Source organism: Gorilla gorilla, chromosome 1 (genome assembly GCF_029281585.2).
Source record: "Gorilla gorilla gorilla isolate KB3781 chromosome 1, NHGRI_mGorGor1-v2.1_pri, whole genome shotgun sequence".
Taxonomy (NCBI): Eukaryota; Metazoa; Chordata; class Mammalia; order Primates; family Hominidae; genus Gorilla; species Gorilla gorilla.
Window position 1 is genome coordinate 215,618,130 of NC_073224.2, and position 20,351 is coordinate 215,638,480.

The 20,351-nt window shown below is 48.9% G+C and overlaps 1 long non-coding RNA gene across 1 annotated transcript; it reads right to left on the minus strand.

The window, feature by feature from the left end:
- Window positions 1–428: 428 nt before the first annotated feature.
- LOC109029407 (uncharacterized) lies at window positions 429–12,611 on the minus strand. Its single transcript, XR_002008466.3, has 3 exons — window positions 11,783–12,611; window positions 9,566–9,702; window positions 429–1,985 (listed from the first exon to the last, which is right to left on the minus strand). It is a non-coding gene; the product is annotated as an uncharacterized lncRNA (long non-coding RNA).
- Window positions 12,612–20,351: the final 7,740 nt, after the last annotated feature.

Genomic DNA, 20,351 nt, shown 5'->3' on the forward strand with positions numbered 1-20,351 from the left:
TCACCACCTCCGTCACCACCTCCATCACTACCTCTATCACCCTCACCACCTCCATCACCACCTCCATCACCCTCACCACCTCCATCACCATCTCCATCACCCTCACCACCTCCATCACCACTTCCATCACCACCTCTATCACCACCTCCATCACCCTCACCACCTCCATCACTGCCTCTATCACCCTCATCACCTTCATCACCACCTCCATCACTACCTCCATCACTACCTCTATCACCGTCACCACCCCCATCACCACTACCACCACCTTTACACAAGAGATGCAGTACAGCAGTGCTTAGGAACACAGATTTTAGAACAGCACTGTCTATGTAATTATAACTACATAATTCTAACTATAATTTTTAACTATCTAATTTTAAATTTTCTTGTAGCCATATCAAAAAGTAAAGATAGGAGTGAAATTAGTGTTAACAATATATTTTATTTAACTCAATATATGGAAAATATGTCACCATGAAATCAATACAAAAATTTCAATGTGATATAGTACATTCTTTTTGTCACACCAACCATTCAAAACCTGGTGTCCATTACACACTCACAGCTTGTCTCGATTCACACCAGCCACATCTCTAGTGCTCAATGGTCACTCAGGGCTGGAGGCTGCCCTCCTGGGTAGCACAGTTCTGAAGCCAACTGCAGCCACCACATACTGGCTGTGTGTCTGTGGGCAAGTTGCTTAACCCCTCCGGACTCACTTTCTTCATCTGTAAATTGGGAATAAGAGCAGAGCTGTGAGGATGAGATGTGTTAACATGTGCCCGTTGTTTGCTCCAGTGCCTGGCACACAGGCAGTGCTATCTAGTATTGGCTGTTATTCTTCCAGAAACCTGGAAGAAGTTCAGAGGTTTTGGCTTTGCATGTGGAACCACCCAGAGAGAGGGAGATTCATGAGCGTTGGTGTAGCCAGAGGTGGCTTCAGACTTCCTGGAGAAGCAATTTGGTCAGATCTTGCGCTTGGACAGAGCTTGCACAGGAGAAGGAAAGCGGAGAGGGCTTTGTGGAGGAGAGGAGGGGAGTAGGGTCAGGAGGATGCCTGTCTGGTTAAGAAAGAGGGTGTAGGTTGAGGAGCAGAGGGAGAATTGGGCATGGCCAGACAAGGGGGATGAGGCAAGGACTGAGGGACCCTCGAAATCATGTCCTCCAGCATCCCCATCTGACACATGGGAACACCGAGGCCAGACAGGGAAAGTTACTTGCCCAGGGAGCCAGCCACACAGGCTGCCCTTTGTTCACTGACCAAACACCCCATCCATCGGCACTCTGCCTCTGAAGCTGGATCATGCTGAGCTGGGCAGGCATGTTTCTCTGCTTTGAAGAAGAAATTCTGTGGCTCCCGAGGCCCCATCCCAGGGTCTGGACACCCCTGGAGAATTGTAAGCCTTCCTTGAACTGAACGCAAATCCTTCTTTCTGTGGTTAATGGTGAATGTACCTCTTTGCAGGGTGGGCAAAGAAACTGGCCCCCAGGCTGCAAGGACCCCCTGGACCTTTTAGAGGCAACAGCTTATGCCGGGGATTCAGTCGCCGCTGTTCTCTGGTCAGTAATTAACCAGGCCTCATCTGGGCGGCGATAAGAATGCTGGGGCCGTTAGCTGGGAGTATGCTGTGTGTACATCTCCTCTGGGGATCACCTCCAACTGTTTGCTCCAGGAAGCGGGTAGCAAGTCTGCACAACCTGGCCCCCATCTCCAGGTGACTGGCCTTGAGGTCAGTGCCACCCTGGACAGAGGACCCAAGCCACCCATGGACTGACCCATGGGCAATGGGCAGGCAGCTCACTCACAAATAGCCAAGGCCATTCCCACTGAGAAGGGTCTGGTCGAGGCCACCCAGGGGTCAGAGGAAGTTCCTGGCTGTGAGGCCCTCTGCAAAGGTCATCCATGAGGACTGTGGGCTGCTTTTGTTGTTTGAAATAAACTGTTCCCAATTTTCTATCCAGTGCGTGTCCTTTCCAGAGACCTTCCCACAATGGGCATAAGTCATTTTAAAGAGTGTTTTTGTCAAGGAAATAATAAAACAAATAATATTTGTTATAAACAAGTAATTTTATTATTAAGTATTAATATTAATTTGCTTTTTTTTTTTAAGACAGGGTCTCACTCTGTTGCCCAGGCTGAGTGCAGTGATGCAATCACAGCTCACTGCAGCCTCGAACTCTAGGCTCAAGAGATCCTCCCACCTCAGCCTCCCAAGTAGCTGGTACTACAGGTCTGTCCCACCGCCCTCAGCTAATTTTTTTTTTTTTTTGAGACGGAGTATCACTCTGTCACCCAGGCTGGAGTACAGTGGCGCAATCTCGGCTCACAGCAACCTCCACCTCCCAGATTCAAGCAATTTAGGGTCCTGCCTCAGCCGCCCAAGTAGCTGGAACTACAGGTGCACACCACTATGCCTGGCTAATTTTTTGTATTATTAGTAGAGACAGGGTTTCACCATATTGGCCAGGCTGGTTTCAAACTCCTGACCTCGTAATCCACCAGCCTTGGCTTCCCAAAGTGCTGAGATTACAGGCATGAACCACCATGCCCGGCCGGCTAATTTTTTTAAAATTTTTTTTGTAGAGACAGGAGTCTCACTATGTTGCCCAGGCTGGTTTTGAACTCCTGGCCTCAAGCTATCCTCCCGCATCGCCCTCCCAAAATGCTGGAATTACAGGTGCGAACCACGGAGCCCGGCCTTAAAGAGCTCTCTTAACTCATGATGATAACTCAGCTCTAGCAGAGATCAAACCAGCAGCTCTGTATGTGTGACTGACAAGCACACAACAGATCCAAGTCCTTATTGGGCAGCCTGCACAGGATCAGAACATGGCCAAGTTCTAATTGGATAAACAGCCGGGGACATTGCTGTACTTTAATTGGATGACCTATACAGGAACACTTCATTGCTAAATTCGGATTGGCTAAATGTACTTCTGTCCAAGTTCATGAGGAAACTGTGCAAGGTGGCATGTTGCAGAAACCAATCTAACAGCAACTGGAAGCTGCTCATGGTCATATTTCTCGTGTTACCTTCCAGTTTCAGTGCTCAATCTACAGTCCAACAGTGTCTAGAAAGAAGGATTTGGCAGATGAAAAGTCCCAAACCTATGCTCTCTTCCCTAAAGAAAGGCTGAGCTGGGCGCAGTGGCTCATGCCTGTAATCCCAGCCTTTTGGGAGGCTGAGGGGGGCAGATCCTTTGAGGTCAAGAGTTCGAGACCAGCCTGGCCAATATGGTGAAACCGCGTCTCTACTAAAAATAAAAAAAACTTAGTTGGGCAAGGTGGCGGGCACCTGTAACCCCAGCAACCCGGGAGGCTGAGGCGGGAGAATTGCTTGAACCCAGAAGACAGAAGTTGTGGTGAGCCGGGATTGCGCCACTGCACTACAGACTAGGCGACAGAGCGAGGCTCCGTCTCGAAAAAACAAAACAACAACAACAAAAGGCTGAAACAGCTCACAAGTTTGTTGACAATTAAAGTCAACAGTCCTTATTGGTGAGAGCTCTCACTTGCAGGGCAATTAACATACGCCAGGTGCTGGGCTTCATGGGCAACATCTCATTTAATCCTCACAACAACCCAGTGAGGTGAGCAACATGTTTCCCCACTTTACAGATAAAGAAACTGAGATTCAGAAAGGGCCAGAAGTTGTCCAAAGCAAAGCCATGTGCCTAGAAAGAATCTGAGTTGGGATTCACACACATATCTGCCTGATCTTTACCCTGGGCTGTTTCTCAGTTTGCAAATGAAACCAAAATGTGCTGCTGGACAGAAACCAGCATTCCGCTTCCTCCCAGTGCGCAGGAAGGGTGTTTATGGTGGTCCGGTCCAGGCCTACACTCAGCACCAGTACATCCACAAAGTTGGCAAAATATTGAAACGCTTCCAAACTGGTTCGTAAGCAGCTGCTATCCTGAGTCCCCCAAGGGTCTCTCAGCCTTCTTGATTCTCCAGGGACACCATCCCCTACCCTGAAGCCTTCCAGACCTCCCCACGATCCAGTGACTGAAGGGCTAATGCCCAGTCCACCAGGGGATCCCGGTACATTCCCATCTCCAGTACATGGGTCAATATGTACTGCATGGGCCTGTGCTATATGGGTCAATAAATATTTGAAATATCACTCGGGTAATGCAAGATCCACAGCTTGGCAGCTTATGGTAAATTACCTCACCCAAATGACCTAGATATTCTTCCCTTCTTCCAGAATAATACGCGTCTCACCATCTGTTTTGAGAATAGGCTGATATCTAGCACATAAAGTCTGACATAGAGTAAGTCTCCAGTCCATGGAAGTATGTTGTGTTATTATAATTATTGCTAAGGTGGGTCTGCACTTTCTAGCATTTCTCAAAAGGTGCTCAATAGCATTCTAGACCCAAGAGATGCTCTACTATACTAAAATAAATACATAAATAAATGTCTGGGTGCAGTGGCTCACGCCTGTAATCCCAGCACTTTGGGAGACCAAGGTGGGAGGATCCCATGAGATCAGGAGTTCGAGATCAGCCTGACCAACATGGAGAAACCCCGTCTCTACTAAAAATACAAAATTAGCCGGGCGTGGTGTTGCATGCCTGTAATTCCAGCTACTCAGGAGGCTGAGGCAGGAGAATTGCTTGACCTTGGGAGGCGGAGGTTGCAGTGAGCCGGGAATCACGTCATTGCACTCCAGCCTGGACAACAAGAGCGAAACTCCGTATCCAAAAAAAATAAAAAAAATTCTGAGGTCAAGCAAATTTTGGAAACTGCAGATGCTCAGAGATTCACAATGTGCATTAAAGGATATAAAGGATCTGAGAAGGTCTGCATTAGATAAATCGGATTTGTATCATTTAATCCTTACATCGTGTGGTCCCAAATCCATCTAACTGCAGGACTCCCTCATTCCGGTAGGACAGTTAGGTGGGTGGGTAAAAATTTACGGACATCCTCCACAATTTAATTTGGAAACATCTGTTTCTAGCCAAAACCAACACAGGATTCCCAAGTAATCACAGGGGCGTGTGTGCATGTGTGTGTGCGTGCTTGCGTGTGTGTGTGTGTGTGTGTATTTCATCTGCAAACTGAGACCATTTCCAAAAAGGGATCCAGCATTTTGAACCTGGGCTGGAAGAGGGTGTCTACAATGGGGAGGCTCACACCTGTGAGTTATCACTGGGCTTGGTCTCAGCCTCACCTCCCTCCCTCCCAAGGGATGCAAAGTGATGCCAGGCAGTGTGGGGTGGGGTCCACCTGAGAAGGCTTCCTGCAGGGAGGGAGTGTGGAGCCAGCTAAAGGGGAGGGGTGGGGTCCAGATGAGCAGAGAGGAGGGTGGAGGTGAAAATGCCACTCCCCTGGGACACATGGCACCTTCCAAATCACACAATGCCCTGTCCAAGCCAGCTGTTGGCTTTCTGCCCTGGCCTCTAGCTCTCCTTCCTTCCCCTCCTCCCCTCCCAGGTCTAGAACCATCTCCTGAGTCAGCTCTGGGCTTCCTGCTAGGAGCTCAGACCCTTTCTGCTCAGGGAAGGTAGGGCTACCTGAGGGACTGTACCTTGGGGGCGGGGACTGGAAACTCACCGACAGTGCACAGCCCAAAAGGAACAGAGAGTGCAAGGCCAAATCTGTTTGCTCAGCCCTGGGGTTAACCCTGAGACTCAACCCTCTCACCCACAACCACTTCTCTTATGGGGAAGGGGTAGGAACTGCCTGTGCCTGGGACTGGGGAAGGGAGAGGGAGCCCAAGGGGTGGGAATCGAACTCAGGCTGGAGGTAGGACCGGCCTTTCTCTGGCCCCACGGGAGACCCAGAGCCAGCCTGGGAGTGAGAGGTGAGCTGGGAGCGGCAGGGGGGTGGGAGAGGCCGCATGAGCCCAGGCGCCAGGCGGGTTACTCCACCCCAGCCAAGGGGAGCGGTCTAGATCCCTCCCTCCCTCCCTCTCAGCTGACAGGGCAGGGCCAGGCAAGCATGCAGGGACCTGGAACCGAAACTCAGCAAAGAGTGTCACTCCAGGGACCCTCGCCCAGCAAGCCTCCAACCACCCTGGCACCTGCTCTGCCCCAAGGCCATGCCTCCCAGAAAGGGGGCTAGTGGGAACCGCAGAGCGATGGCAGAAAGAGAAGCCTTTGGGGTCAGACAGACAGACATGTTTCCTGAGCACCTGTCATGTTTCAGGCCCTGAGCTTGATTCTAGAAACACGGTGGGGACCAAAACCAGACATGGCGTCCTGCACCCTGTGTGGCCTTGGCCTCGTCACTCCACCTCTCTGAGCTTTAGCTGCCGCAACTATACCACAGGGCTCCTAACTCTCTGTTGCCTGGGTTGCTTTGAAGATTAACTGAGCTAAGCCTAGTATGTGACACCCTGCAAAGGGTAGGTGCTCAATAAGGGGTAATTACCAACATGACAGGGGCTGTGTTGAATAAAGCTCCCTGCACAGAAGGCCGGCTTTGCCCAGGTTTGCCCTCTGCCTGTTTCTAGATCTTAATTCCAGTCCTCTCTGCATTACCTCGGCAGGACATGCCCTACCCTTCTCTGGTCCTCACTTCCCTCTCCTCTGATATGGGGTCGCAGTCCCTATGTCAGCTGCTTCCCAGGATCAAGTGAAAGCCTTTGGACCCAATAAGGAGGGTTCCCCTAGGGCACAGAGGGACAGGCTTAGCAATGATTTTCAAACTACATGTCACAATCCATTATGAGTCTTGCAAGACATGTAGTGGCTGTCGCCAGAATTTTCTTTTAATTGATTAGAGGGCATCTTGCATAGTAAGGATATGTTTTTACTTTGGGAAATTTTTATTTCAGTTAAATATCAATATATATGTTTCCTAAGTCATAGGAACACATATATCAAAATGTTTTTCTTCCTGTGGGGAGAGCAACGCTGCAAAGCAACTGGTAATGGTTAAGAACACAAGCTCTGGGGTCAGAAAAGTTTAAGTTTGGGTCCTCACTCTGCCCCTATTAATGGAGTGACGCTGGGCAAGTTACTTCAGCTCTCTGTGCCTCAGTTTCCTCTTGTGTACAAAGGGGATAGAAATAACACCTACCGGCCAGGTGCAGTGGCTCACGCCTGTAATCCCAGAGTTTTGGGATGCCAAGGTGAGAGACTTGCTTGAGGCCAGGAGTTCAAGACCAACCTGGGCAACATAGCAAGACCCTGTTTCTACAAAAATAAAAAAAAGTTAGCTGGGGCTGGGTGCAGTGGCTCACATCTGTAATTGCAGCACTTTGGGAGGCCAAGGCAGGCAGATCATTTGAGGTCAGGAGTTCAAGACTAGCCTGGCCAACATGGTGAAACCCCACCTCTACTAAAAATACAAAAAGTAGCCAGGTGTGGTGGTGCCGGCCTGTAATCCCAGCTACTCGGGAGGCAGGAGAATCCCTTGAACTGGCAGGTGGAGGTTGCAGTGAGCAGAGATCATGCCACCACCCTCCAGCCTGGGTGACAGAGCAAGGTTCCATCTCAAAAAAAATCAGCTGAGCATGGTGGAGCATGCATGTATTTTGAGCTACTCAGGAGGCCGAGGTGGAAGGATTACTTGAGCCCAGGAGGCTGAGCCTGCAGTGAGCTGTGACTGCACCACTGCACTCTAGCCTGGGCAACAGAGCAAGACCCACTCTCTAAAAAAATAAAAAAGAAAGAATACGTACCTCGCTAGTACTCAGAACAGTGCTCGGCACGAGGCTTGGTGGGAGTCAGACTCAGAATGAGGAGGAAGGCAGGCCTCAGAGGCGGTGGCCTCTGTAAGTGGGAGTGGGGTCAGCCCCAGCACCCCTTACTTTACAGATGAGAAGCCCGAGGCCCCGAACCAGAGAGCGACTTGTCAGTCACTGAGAAGCTGGAGCCTTCCGCCTCCCAGGCCAGGGATTCCCACCTCTTACTGCCTCTTGGTCTCGACAGAGTACTTGACCCTTCGATGTCCTCTCTGTAAAATGGGGGCAGTAAATAGTTGACCTCTTAGGGTTGACTAAATGACATCCTTGACGTACAAACAAAGTGCTTGGCACGGGGCAGGCCCACAGTAAGTCTAATGAAATGTTAGCAGTTTTTACTCACAATATATTGTTCAACAAAAAAGGCAGGTTATAAAACAATATGTACAGTATGAGCTCATTTTGTATAAGTGAAAAAAAAAAAAAAGGCATGTGGTCTGCGAGCACCTCCCAAGCAGCTCACAGCGATCATTTCTAGGTGCGTGAGTGGGTGGGGTCGGGGCGGCGGGGGGCGCGTTACAGGTACGTCTTTGGTTTTTGTTTGTTGTAGCTAAAGTTTCTAGTTCTAATTATTCTACAGCTAATGTGTATTGTTTTTATGTAAAGGAAAAAGAGAGGTATTTTTAATCACCATAAATAAGAACGACTATCCACCTCAGCTGACTCATGCGATGTCCCCAGGCCAACACGTGGGCTGAACCCAGGCCGCCTTCCACCGAAAACCACCAGGTGTGCCATTGTGGTTTGGGGCACCGGCACACCAAGCAGCGGCCTGCTTTGCATTTTCTTTTTCTTGTTTGTTCACAGTGACAGCTGATGACCCACTGGTGGCATTCCGTGTAACAAACACATGCCAAAGATTGCAGATTTCGTAGGCAGGAGGGAGGGAAGGAGGGAGGGAGGGAGGCAAAGGCACGCTGGAGTTTATCAAGCAATAAGTCCTGGCATCTTCCTTATGCAAAACCCAGGCTGGGAGTGGACAGTGATAAGGGCTAGGGACAGATATTCTGTAGGCTGTGGATGCCACGCCAAGAGGAAGAATGAAGGGAGGGGTACATGGAAGGAGATGGTGGCTAAGGCAGGAGGGCATGGGGAAGAAAGGGAGGTGGTTCAGAGGCTGCTCCCCCACCTGCTGGGCCCTTTCCAGGGCCTTTCCAGAAGTTCACCTGATGCTAAGCAGCAGGGGTGTGTGGGCAGCAGGGGTGTGTGGGCAGCAGGGGTGTGTGGGCAGCAGAGGTGTGTGGGCAGCAGGGGTGTGTGGGCAGCAGGGGTGTGTGGGCAGCAGGGGTGTGTGGGAGGTGGGGATGTATGCCCTGAGGGGGGATGGGGGAATCAGGAAAGAGATTCTATTTGGCCAAGAGAGGGATATTGAGGCTATAGAGGGCTGGAGAATCATTTTCAACGGTGAGTGTGGGGAAAGATGGATCCAAGATGGACCCTTTTAAAAAGACACGTGCTTTAGGGAGCCTGTGGTTTCATGGGTCTCCACAAGCATCCAGAAATCTGTCCTCTGACAGCACCCTGGCTGCCCATCCCCTATCACAGGGTAGGTAGAACTGTCTATCTGTTATGATCCACAGCAGCCATCCCCCAGCCGAGCCCCATCTCAGCCTCCTGAGGCTCAGCCCCCATCTCCCCCTCTCGAGGCCCAGCCCCTGTCTCAGCCTCCCGAGGCTCAGCACAGTCTCAGCCTCCCAAGGCTCAGCACAGTCTCAGCCTCCCAAGGCTCAGCACGGTCTCCCTCCATCTTAGTCAAGCTCTGTGCCCAGCACAGGGCCGAAAGACAGAAGATGCCCTCTGAGTCCCCAGTGAACACCTGAGTCTGAAGATGAGTGTGGTCTGAGTGGCAAGTGACTCACCTGTGCCTGCGGCTTAGGAGACCCACCTCCCAGGTTCCCCTTTAGCTCGCTGTGATCTGAGCTTGGGAGCACCGTGGAACAGGTCCCTGCCTTTTGTTCCATCTGCACAGCAGGGTTAGTCCTGCCCGGCTCCATCTCTGAAGAGGAGGAATCAAAAAAAGGGATTTTACAGAGTTGAGGGGGAAGAGAGAGGGCGCAGGAAACCTATTCCAAGCTGGCATGTCCTGCACGTGCCTGCTGGCTTTGGGGAAGTTGGCGGCTGCTAGGGGGCTGGACAAGAAGGAAAGGTTGGCCAGGGCCTGGGTTGCCAGATTCAGCGGCTTGGCTGGAGGCTATAAGCAGGAGGAGGCCAGGAACTGGATCTGAGAAGAGAGGACCAGTCCCAGGAAGAAAGCTGAGACACTGCTGTCTGGGAGGAGCCAAGAGCTTGGTTTATTGTACCAGGAAGAAAAGTCTAGGCCTCTGCCAGGGCAATCATCAGAGAACACTGCTCCAGGGAAAACTGCCTCCCACTTCCTGGACCTCTGTGGGCAATAGAGAAGTACATGTCAGCAGTGCCTCCTGCTGGACAGCCCCAACATTACACTATTTGTCCAATGTCAGAAACAGAATGTAAGACGGATGTATCTGGAATGTTCAAGCTGGAGTAACACCATCCAACAACTATTACTGCTGCTGCTGCCACTTTTATTGATGGCTGACTGTGTCCCAGGCACTATGCTAAATAATTTTATTGGATGATCTCATTCAATGTTCACAACAGCCCTATGAAATAGGAACTATTATTAATCCAATTTTTCAGAAGAAGAAACTGAGAAACAGTTTTATTCTGAGGTTTCAAGTTAGCTGGTAGCAAGATTAGCTGTGCAGCCCAGGCCTCTCTAGCCCAAAAGCCCATGGTTTTGTTGTTGTTGTTGTTGTTGTTGTTTTTTGAGGAGTCTCACTCTGTCGCCCAGGCTGGAGTGCAGTGGCGCGATCTCGGCTCACTGCAAGCTCCACCTCCCGGGTTCACGCCATTCTCCTGCCTCAGCCTCCCAAGTAGCTGGGACTACAGGCACCCGCCACCACGCCCGGCTAATTTTTTGTATTTTTAGTAGAGACAGGGTTTCACCATGTTAGCCAGGATGGTCTTAATCTTCTGACCTTGTGATCTGCCCGCCTCGGCCTCCCAAAATGCTGGGATTACAGGCGTGAGCCACGGCGCCCGGCCCAAGCCCATGGTTTTAACCGCATTCTTGGGTCTCTCAACCAGTTCAGGATGATGGAGAGTTTTCGTTTTTGTATCATCTCCACTTGGTTGGTAGAGGCTGCCTAGAGCTCTGGGTTGAGAGGATTCCTGAGTGCTGTGATGAATTTGTGATATCTGCCAGCGGCACTGGAAGGGATGTGGCCGCATGTGTGTGAGTTATGTTTTCATCTCTGATCTAGTCCAATCTATTGTATACTGTGATCCTTATAGGACCCTGAGAAAAGGAATCAAGGCTAAATCTTTTTTTTGAGACTGGGTCTTGCCCTGTTGCCCAGAGTGGACTGCAGTGTTGTGATCACAGCTCACTGCAGCCTCAACCTCTCAGGCACAAGTGATCCTCCTACCTCAACCTCCCAAGTAGCTGGGACCACAGATGTGTGCCTCCACACCTCATTAACTTGTTTTGTTTTTTGTAGAGATGGGGTCTCCCTATGTTGCCCAGGCTGGTCTCAAACTCCTGGGTGATCCTCCCACCTCAGTTTCCTAAAGTGTTAGGATTACAGGCGTGAGCCACCAAGCCCAGCCTAAGGCTCAGTTTTCTGACCTCTGTCCTTACTCAATCACTCGGTGACCTAAAAGGCATCTCAAATGTATCATGTCTAAATATGGAACTCTTGATTTGTACCTCCAAACCATCCCTCCACCATCTTCCCCACTAAGTAAAAGGCATCGCTAGTCTTTGTTGGCTCAAGACAAAAAGCCTTAGTATCACCCTTGACCCCCTTTTTCTCTCACCCCTGACATCAAATCTTTCAATACATCTCACTGGTTCTCCCCTTGAAATATATCCAGAATCCAGCCACGTCTCACCACCTTCACAGCTGCCACCACCATTGTCTTCCCCGGACTAATGTAGTAACCAATCTTGCTCCACGTGTCCTTACCCCCTGTATTAGTCTGTTTTCATGCTGCTAATAAAGACCAGAGACTGGGTAATTTACAAAGAAAAAGAGGCTTAGTAGACTCACAGTTCCAAGTGGCTGGGGAGGCCTCACAATCATGGCAGAAGGCAAAAGGCACGTCTTACGTAGCAGCAGACAAGAGGGAATGAATGAGAGCTAAGCAAAAGGGGAAACCCCTTATAAAATCATCAGATCTTATAAGACTTATTCACTATCATGAGAACAGTATGGGGGAAACTGCTCCCATGATTCAACTGTCTCCCACCAGGTCCCTCCCACAACACGTGGGAATTATGGGAGCTACAATTCAAGATGAGATTTGGGTGGCGACACAGCCAAACATATCACCCCCTACACCTTAGTCTCAACTCAGCAGACATCCTTAGGACTTCTCAGTTTTTCTTTCTTTTTTTTTTTTTTAATTATACTTTAAGTTTTAGGGTACATGTGCACAACGTGCAGGTTAGTTACATATGTATACATGTGCCATGTTGGTATGCTGCACCCATTAACTAGTCATTTAACATTAGGTATATCTCCTAATGCTATCCCTCCCCCCCCCACCACTTCTCGGTTTTTCAAAGCACTTTGGCATAAGTTACACACACACGCACGCACACACACACACACACACAAAGAGTAAAGCGAGGCAGGAAATTCTCACTCCCATTTGACACATGAGAAAAACTGAGGCTTGGAAAGGTGATGCAAAGACATCAAAGACACAACGGGGAAGTTGCCCCAGCTCTTACTGTGACGCCATACACTGCCATTTCCCTTCTGGACATGACCCTCTGCCTCCCACAGCCTCCTATGGGTACACCCGAGAGTCTCCCAAGAGGCTGCAGAACGTCAGGTAAGGAGAATGTCAAGGAAGCCAGGAGAGTTGGTCTTCTCTCTGCCTTGGAGGGCCCCAGTCTAAGAAAAAAAAACGTTATCTCTTGGTCTAATCCGCGGTCTCGCAGTCTGGACCACTTTCCTTTGGTATGTGGTGCCCCCTGGTGCTCACTCTTAGGAAATGCAGCCGGTTATCTAAGCTTTAGGGGAGAGGGGTGAGCTTTCATGGTGGAGGTGATGCCTGGGGGCTCTTCTGACCACCCTCTCAGAGGAGCTCCCTCCCAGCACAACTGTTCCATGCCTTAGAGACCAGAGTGTGCGTCCAGGTTGATGAGGGCCACACTGCTCCTTTAAAAATTCACCAATCCACGACTTCTAGTGGGAACCCAAATTGGTACAGCATTTTTGAAAACAGTCATTTAAAATAATAATAATAAAATAAAATAGCTGGACATGGTGGCTCATGCCGCAATCCCAGCATTTTGGAATGCTGGGGTGGATGGATCGCTTGAGCTCAGGAGTTTGAGAGCAGCCTGGGAAACATGGTGAAACCCTATCTCTACAAAAAATACAAAAAATTGGCCAGTCGTGGTACACGCCTATGGTCCCAGCTACTCAGGAGGCTGAGGGGGGAGGGTTTCTTGAGCCTCGGAGGTCAAGACTGCGGTAAGCCAAGATTGTGTCACTGCACTGCAGCCCAGATGACAGAGTGAGATCACGTCTAAAAAAAAAAATTAACTTGGGAGGCCGAGGTGAGAGGATCGCTTGATACCTGGAGTTTGAGACTAGTCTGGACAACATCACAAGACTCCATCTCTTAAAAAATTAGAATACTTAGCCGGGTGTGAAGGTGCGTGTCTGCAGTCCCAGCTACTTGGGAGGCTGAGGCAGGAGGATCGCCTGAGCCCAGTTCAAGGCTTCAGGCAGCCATGATTGTTCTGCTGCACTCCAGCCTGGGTGACAGAGCGAGAACCCATCTCTAAAACAAATTTTTTTAGTTAAAACTTTAAAAAATATTTTAAATGACATACTCATGATATAATGTGAGCTACTAAACATATATATAAAATACTGTATATGTACTAAACTCACAAATGGTAGCAATGAGTCTCTCTGCAGAGTGAGATTATATTTTATTTTTATTCTTTATAATTTTCTATACTTTCCCAATTTCCGGCATTCAGCATGTTTCACTTTTCTAAAGTATAGTTTCGTGAAGGAAAAATTAATAATAAATCCCTTTCCATCTGGTTTCCTGTCCCTGTCATCTGCTGTATGCTGGTCAGAACATCTCTGGAGCACTATTCAGTGAGCAACAGGAGAGTTAAAGATTTGTCCACCAGTGAGAACACGTGTGCATTGCAGTAGGGGAGCTTCTGAACGCCTTGCTTTACTCAGGGATTCCAGAGTCCCAGCAGGGGGCGGAGGAAGAAGAACAGACTCCTAGAGAGGAAGAAACTTTGACCTCAAAAATGAAGAAACAGGGGACCAAAAGGAAGCTCATGACCAAGATTCTTAGGCAGATGGAGACAGGGTTGGGTCTAGCATTGGTCACACAGCAGATGGAGACAGGGCTGGGTCTAGTGTTGGTCACACAGCAGATAGTCAGGTTGCCTGACCCGAATTCCTGAGTTCTTCCCCCACACCAGCAACCTGGAACTTCTAGAAAAAGCTCATGAACACGCAAATGAACACAACAGTGAGAAACCTCTCTTGGCAAAACATTATAAGCTGGCTGAGATCTAGGATTGACTAGGATGTTAGGAAAAGGATAATCTCATATATCCTACCGGTAGGAAGTTGGTTCAGCCACCGTGGAGAGCAGCTTGCAGTATCTGTAGTATCTGTTAAATTTTAAAATGCTCACACCCCGCCAGGAGCAGTGGTTCAGGCCTGTAATCCCAGCACTTTGGGAGGCCAAGGCAAGCAGATTACCTGAGGTCAGGAGTTTGAGACCAGCCTGGCCAACATGGTGAAACCCCGTCTCTACTAAAAATATAAAAATTAGCTGGGTGTGGTGGCACACACGCCTGTAGTTCCAGCTACTCGGAAGGCTGAGGCAGCAGAATCACTTGAATCTGGGAGGTGGAGGTTGCAGTGAGCCAAAATTGCACCACTGCACTCCAGCCTGGGCAACAGAGCAAGACTCTGTCTCAAAATAAATAAATAAAATAATAAAATAAAATGCACACACCCTATGGCCCAGCAGACTCATGTTTCCTTATTATCTCCCTCAGAAAAACAAACACTCAAGTGCACATGGGGCCAATTACAAAAGAAATCATTGGAGTGTTTTATTGCAAAAAGCTGGAAATAGTCTAAATATCCACACATCCATTGAGAAACCGTTTATAAAATAAGGCACACATGAACCATGGAATGTACCTTGAGCAGTGAAGCAGGCGGTCTCCATGTACTCTTATGGGAAGTTCTCCAGGAAGTTCTGTTGAGTAAAATATCGGAAGCAGGCGGCATAATAACTGAGTATGACACAATTCATATAAAAACCACTCACAGGGCCGGGGCGAGGTGGCTCACGCCTGTAATCCCAACACTTTGGGAGGCCAAGGCAGGTGGATCACAAGGTCAGGAGTTTGAGACCAGCCTGGCCAAGACGGTGAAACCCCGTCTCTACTAAAAATGCAAAAATTAGCTGGGTGTGGTGGCGGGCATCCCAGCTAATCAGGAGGCTGAGGCAGGAGAATCGCTTGAACCTGGGAGGTGGAGGTTGCAGTGAGCTGAGATCGTGCCACTGCACTCCAGCCTGGGTGACAGGGTGAGACTCAGTATCAAAAAAAACAAAAAAAACCACACACAGGGATGTACAGTATCGTGTATTTTCTATGGGCCTATAGAAAAAGATTTGAAAATATTGCTCCCAAACTGATAATAATAATTATTACTTTTGAGAGGGAGGGGAGAAAGGATAGGGGAATGATGAATCAGTGCTATTTTAATGTGTTGAAAGGAAAATGAATTCATCGATTGCCTGTGTAATTTAAAATTTATTATTAGAAAGACAGAGATAAGAAGAAAAATAAACTTTTTTTTTTTTTGAGGCTGAGTCTCACACTCTGGCCCAGGCTAGAGAGCAGTGGCGCAATCCTGGCTCACTGCAGCCTCGACCTCCCTGGCTCAACAAATCCTCCCACCTCAGCCTCCCAAGTAGCTGGGACAACAGCTGCACGCCACCACACCTGGCTAATTTATTATTTTTGTTGTAGAGACGGGGGTCTCACCGTGTTGCGCAGGCTGGCTTCGAATTCACGGGCTTAAGCGATCCTCCTGCCTGGGCTTCCCAAAGTACTGGGATTACAGGCGTGAGCCAGAAAGAATTTTCTAAAGGGAGGAGAATCACAGGAGGATGTAGCACACAGTAGCAGGCCCACAAGGTCCAACGGTTAGGACCGGAGTCCCCACCGGGCGTAGAAGAGTCCCGTTTGTGAGCTAGGGCTGGGCTCCCAGCCACCGAGCTGCCAGGCAGCAGGTTCGCGCACGCTTTCCCAGAAAAGTCTGGGCGCGCACCGTGCCTGCCCCTGCAAGCCCGGCGGCCAGTGCTCCTGGGAACCGCTGTCAAGCGCCAGCGGCCTTCCCAGGCCTGGAAGGAGCAGATAAAGGCGGAGATGGAAAGAGCCTGGCTGTTCTTACAGGAAAGGGAGAGGGGGTTCTTGGATAAGAATGGCCCTCGCCTCCTCTCCCGCTTCTTCTGCGCCTTTGCTCACTCGGATCCTTTGAGCAGGGCCACACTTGGAGTCCTCCACGCCAGGGCCTGGAGGGAATGTCCCACCCCCACCACGCCTCCCTGCCCGCTGAGACAGAAAAGGCTGGCCCGAGATGAAGGGCTGAGCCAAGATCTGAAATCACAGGCTCTTTCCCAGGCTGCCACATGGCCTTGGGTTCAAATCCCAGTTCTACCACCCTCAAAACTGTGCACCCCTAGAAACCACCCCGCGACTGAGATATAATTCACATACTATAAAATCCACCATTAAAAATGCACAGTTTTTAATATATTCACAAAGTCATGCAACCATTTCTACTCTCTAATCTGAGAACGTTTTCATCACCTGGAAAATAAACTCTACCCACTAGCAGCCATTCCCCATACCCCTCCCTTTCCCCAGTCCCTGGCAACCACTGATATACAATTGACCGTTGAACATGGGTTTGAACTGTGAGGGTCCACTTATATGTGAATTTTCTTCTGCCTCTTCCACCGAGACAGCAAGACTAAACCCTCCTCCTCCACCACCTACTCATTATGAAGAAAATGAGGATGAAGACTTTGATGATGACTCACTTCCACTTAATGAATAGTAAATGTATTTTCTCTTTCTTATGGTTTCCGTAATAACATTTTCATTTCTCTGTTTACTAGAGTACAGTATATATGTAAGAGTGCAGTATATATATATATGACATGCAAAATATATGTTGTTTATGTAATCAGTAAGGCTTCCGATCAACAGTAGGCTATCAGTAGTTAAGTTTTGGGGGAGTCAAAGCTTACACTCAAATTTTCAAACTCTTCTCTTCACTTCTTTACCTATTTGAATTTCATTCGACAATTGTTGGAATTAAGTTTACTGCGGAGCAAAATGGTGGCTGCCTGCTCGCGCGTGCTCTCTCTCTCTCTCTCTCTCTGTCTCTGTCTCTCTCTCTCTCTCTCTCTCTCTCTCTCTCACACACACACACACACACACACCATTTAATATGGGTCTAAGCCCAAACTGGCCGGGTGCAGTGTCTCACGCCTGTAATCCCAGCACTTAGGGAGGCCGAGGCAGGTGGATCACCTGAGGTCAGGAGTTCAAGACCAGCCTGGCCAAAATGGTTAAACTCCGTCTCTACTAAAAATACAAAAAAATTAACCAGGCATGGTGGCGCACAGCTGTAATCCCAGCTACTAGGGAGGCTGAGGCATGATAATTGCTTGAACCCAATCAGCTGAGATCACGCCACTGCACTCCTCCAGCCTGGGCAACAGAGCAAGACTCTGTCTCAATACATAAATAAATAATAAAAATAGGGGTCCAAGCCCAAACTAAATGGAAAGGTAAAATATATCCACCACCCCACATCATAGTATGTTAGAGCTGGGATCAAATACTACAGTGTTTCTGAAAGTGTGGAACCCAGACTAGCAGCACCATCACCACCAGCATCACCTGGGAACTGGTTAAAATGCAAATCCTTAAGCCGCACCTCAGAAAAAAAATGGAACCAGGGACTCTGGAGATGAACCCCAGCAACCTGTGTCTTAACCAGCTCTCCAGCTATGGCTCACGCCTGTAATCCCAGCACTTCGGGAGGCCCAAATGGGTGGATCACTTGAACCCAGGAGTTCAAGACCAGCCTGGGCAACACAGCAAAACCAAGTCTCTACAAAAAATAAACGAAATTAGCCGGGTGTGGCTGCATGTGCCTGTAGTCCCAGCTATTCAGGAGGCTGAGGCAGGAGGATCGTTGAGCCCAGGAGATTGAGGCTGCAGTGAGCCGTGATCATGCCACTGCACTCCAGCCAGGTGATTCTAATACACATGAAAGTTCCCAAATTACAGATGAGAAAACTGAGGCCCAGAGAAAGGATGTAACTTTCTCAAGACCACAGAGTGATAAAGAAAGGAAGCTTTGGAATTGTGTGGTCCTGGATGTGAGTTCCAGCTTCCCCATTTCCACCTGTGTGACCTTGGGCATGTCTCTTAACCTCCCTTTACTTTAGTATTCTTATCTGTGAAATGGGAACTGTGTATACCTCCCTCCAAGCAAGGCCACTTCGCTGCATTAAAGCCGGCGTGAGGGCTGGAACTGAGGTCTCCTGGTTCCCAGGCTGGTGCTCTTACACCAGGAAACTGGCTGTCATCTGTGCGCCATCTACAAGAAGGATCTTGAGACTTAACATCTGTAAAGGCTGGCATGGGGAGAAGGGCTTTGTTTTCTTCTGTGAGGCCCCAAAAGGAAGAATTAGATGACTAGGGTAAATTACAAGGAGGTAGGTCAAAGTAAGGGCGATGTTCCTAACTAGAACTGTTCACAAACAGAATTGGCAGCCTCAAAAGATAGCGGGATCTCGTCCCGCAATGAGTCCAAGCAGCAGCATCCAGCTGGTCTCTCCAGGATGTTGAAGAGGGTAGACTTTCAGGGTAGGAAGTTGGTGGGGATGATCTCTAAGGACTCCTCCTCTGCAACCCAGCAGTGGGTGTATGCCGTTTGCCTCTGCAGCATCCATTCCTCTGAGGAACCAATCTTCCTCCAGTTCCTGTAGTTGGAGGAGCTGTCAATCAGAATACTCCCTTACCCCTCTCCCCCGGGGTGGGCATTCTACCCAGAGAGGCCAATGACAGTAGCCCATTCTTCTGACCACATCGATTGGCTCAGGAAATGGCATGTGACCCAAGCCAGGCCAATCAGAATCTGTTTCCGCTAGAGCCGTCCCAGAGCCACATCCATCCTTGAACTTCTCAGTCTGGGGACCTTGCAGAATTCCTTTTGCACTTATGTCAGTTAAGAGTTTGTGTTCTTGCAGCTGGTAAAGTCTTAAATTCCACTCCCACATACAAATGGTCTCCTTGTTCTTGTACTGGGCCCTGCCTGCCTCCAGCATTACATTAAAACAACAGCAAGAAGAATAATAGTCAAAACAACAATGGTTTAAAATCTTTAGTTTCTTGGGGGGGAAAATGCCAAAAGAGATTTCAGTCCTGACACAGAGCCAAAAATTTGGAAATCCATTTTCTCCACCTCTCTTTCCATACATCTCATATTCACACTCACATTCAGCTCTTAGAGCAGCTGGTCCCTGCACTTGCTCCTTTTCTCTTCACATGTCCCCCAAAACTGTCTTTTAAAACCCAGCCCCAATTGGCTTTTACATTTTGCCTCCTCTCCTGCCTTTTCCCATGTCCATTAACCCAATCCTATGGGACACTTTGCCAGCCTGCGCATAATTATCTTAGTAGACAGGAGAGGGAGAGGCTGTGAACTCCCTCTCTCTCTCTCTCTCTCTCACACACACACACACACACACAGAGTAATGTGGTTTTGTTTCCCCTGTTGCACATTATTATTATTATTTTATTTTATTTTATTATTTTGAGACAGAGTTTTGCTGTCATTGCCCAGGCTGGAGTCCAGTGGCACAATCTTGGCTCACTGCAACCTCCACCTCCCAGGTTCAAGCGATTCTCCTGCCTCAGCCTCCCGAGTAGCTGGGATTACAGGCACATGCCACCACGCCCAGCTAATTTTTGTATTTTTAGTAAAGATGGGGTTTCACCACGTTGGCCAGTCTGGTCTTGAACTTCTGACCTTAGGAGATCCACCCACCTCAGCCTCCCAAACTGTTGGGATTACAGGCATAAGCCACCATGCCCAGCCACATTATTTTTTAAACATTATTCTTGGGGACAACAGAAGACTGTAAAATCCCAGCTATGGAGGGGAGCATGACAGTGGAGTCATACTTTCGAAAGAAACACTGAGGTCTTCTAACTATGAGTCATATGCCAAGTTCAAGTCAGTAAACACTTAGTGAGTGGCTAAGGCGTGGCAGATAAGAACCAGGAGAGGGGCTGAGTTGTTTAGGGCATATGAAATTGTGTTTGACTGAGCCCCATTCAGCAAAGGTTTGCTTACTCACAGTTCATTGAGCACCTACTATGTGCCAGGCCCTGAGCGAGTCATTAGAGTTGTATCCAAGAAGTAAGATATTCAGTGCACAAAAATGATGATATTGTGATTAATTCATATCAAAGAGACTGCTATGGTTTGAATGTGGCCTTCAAAATTCATGTGCTGG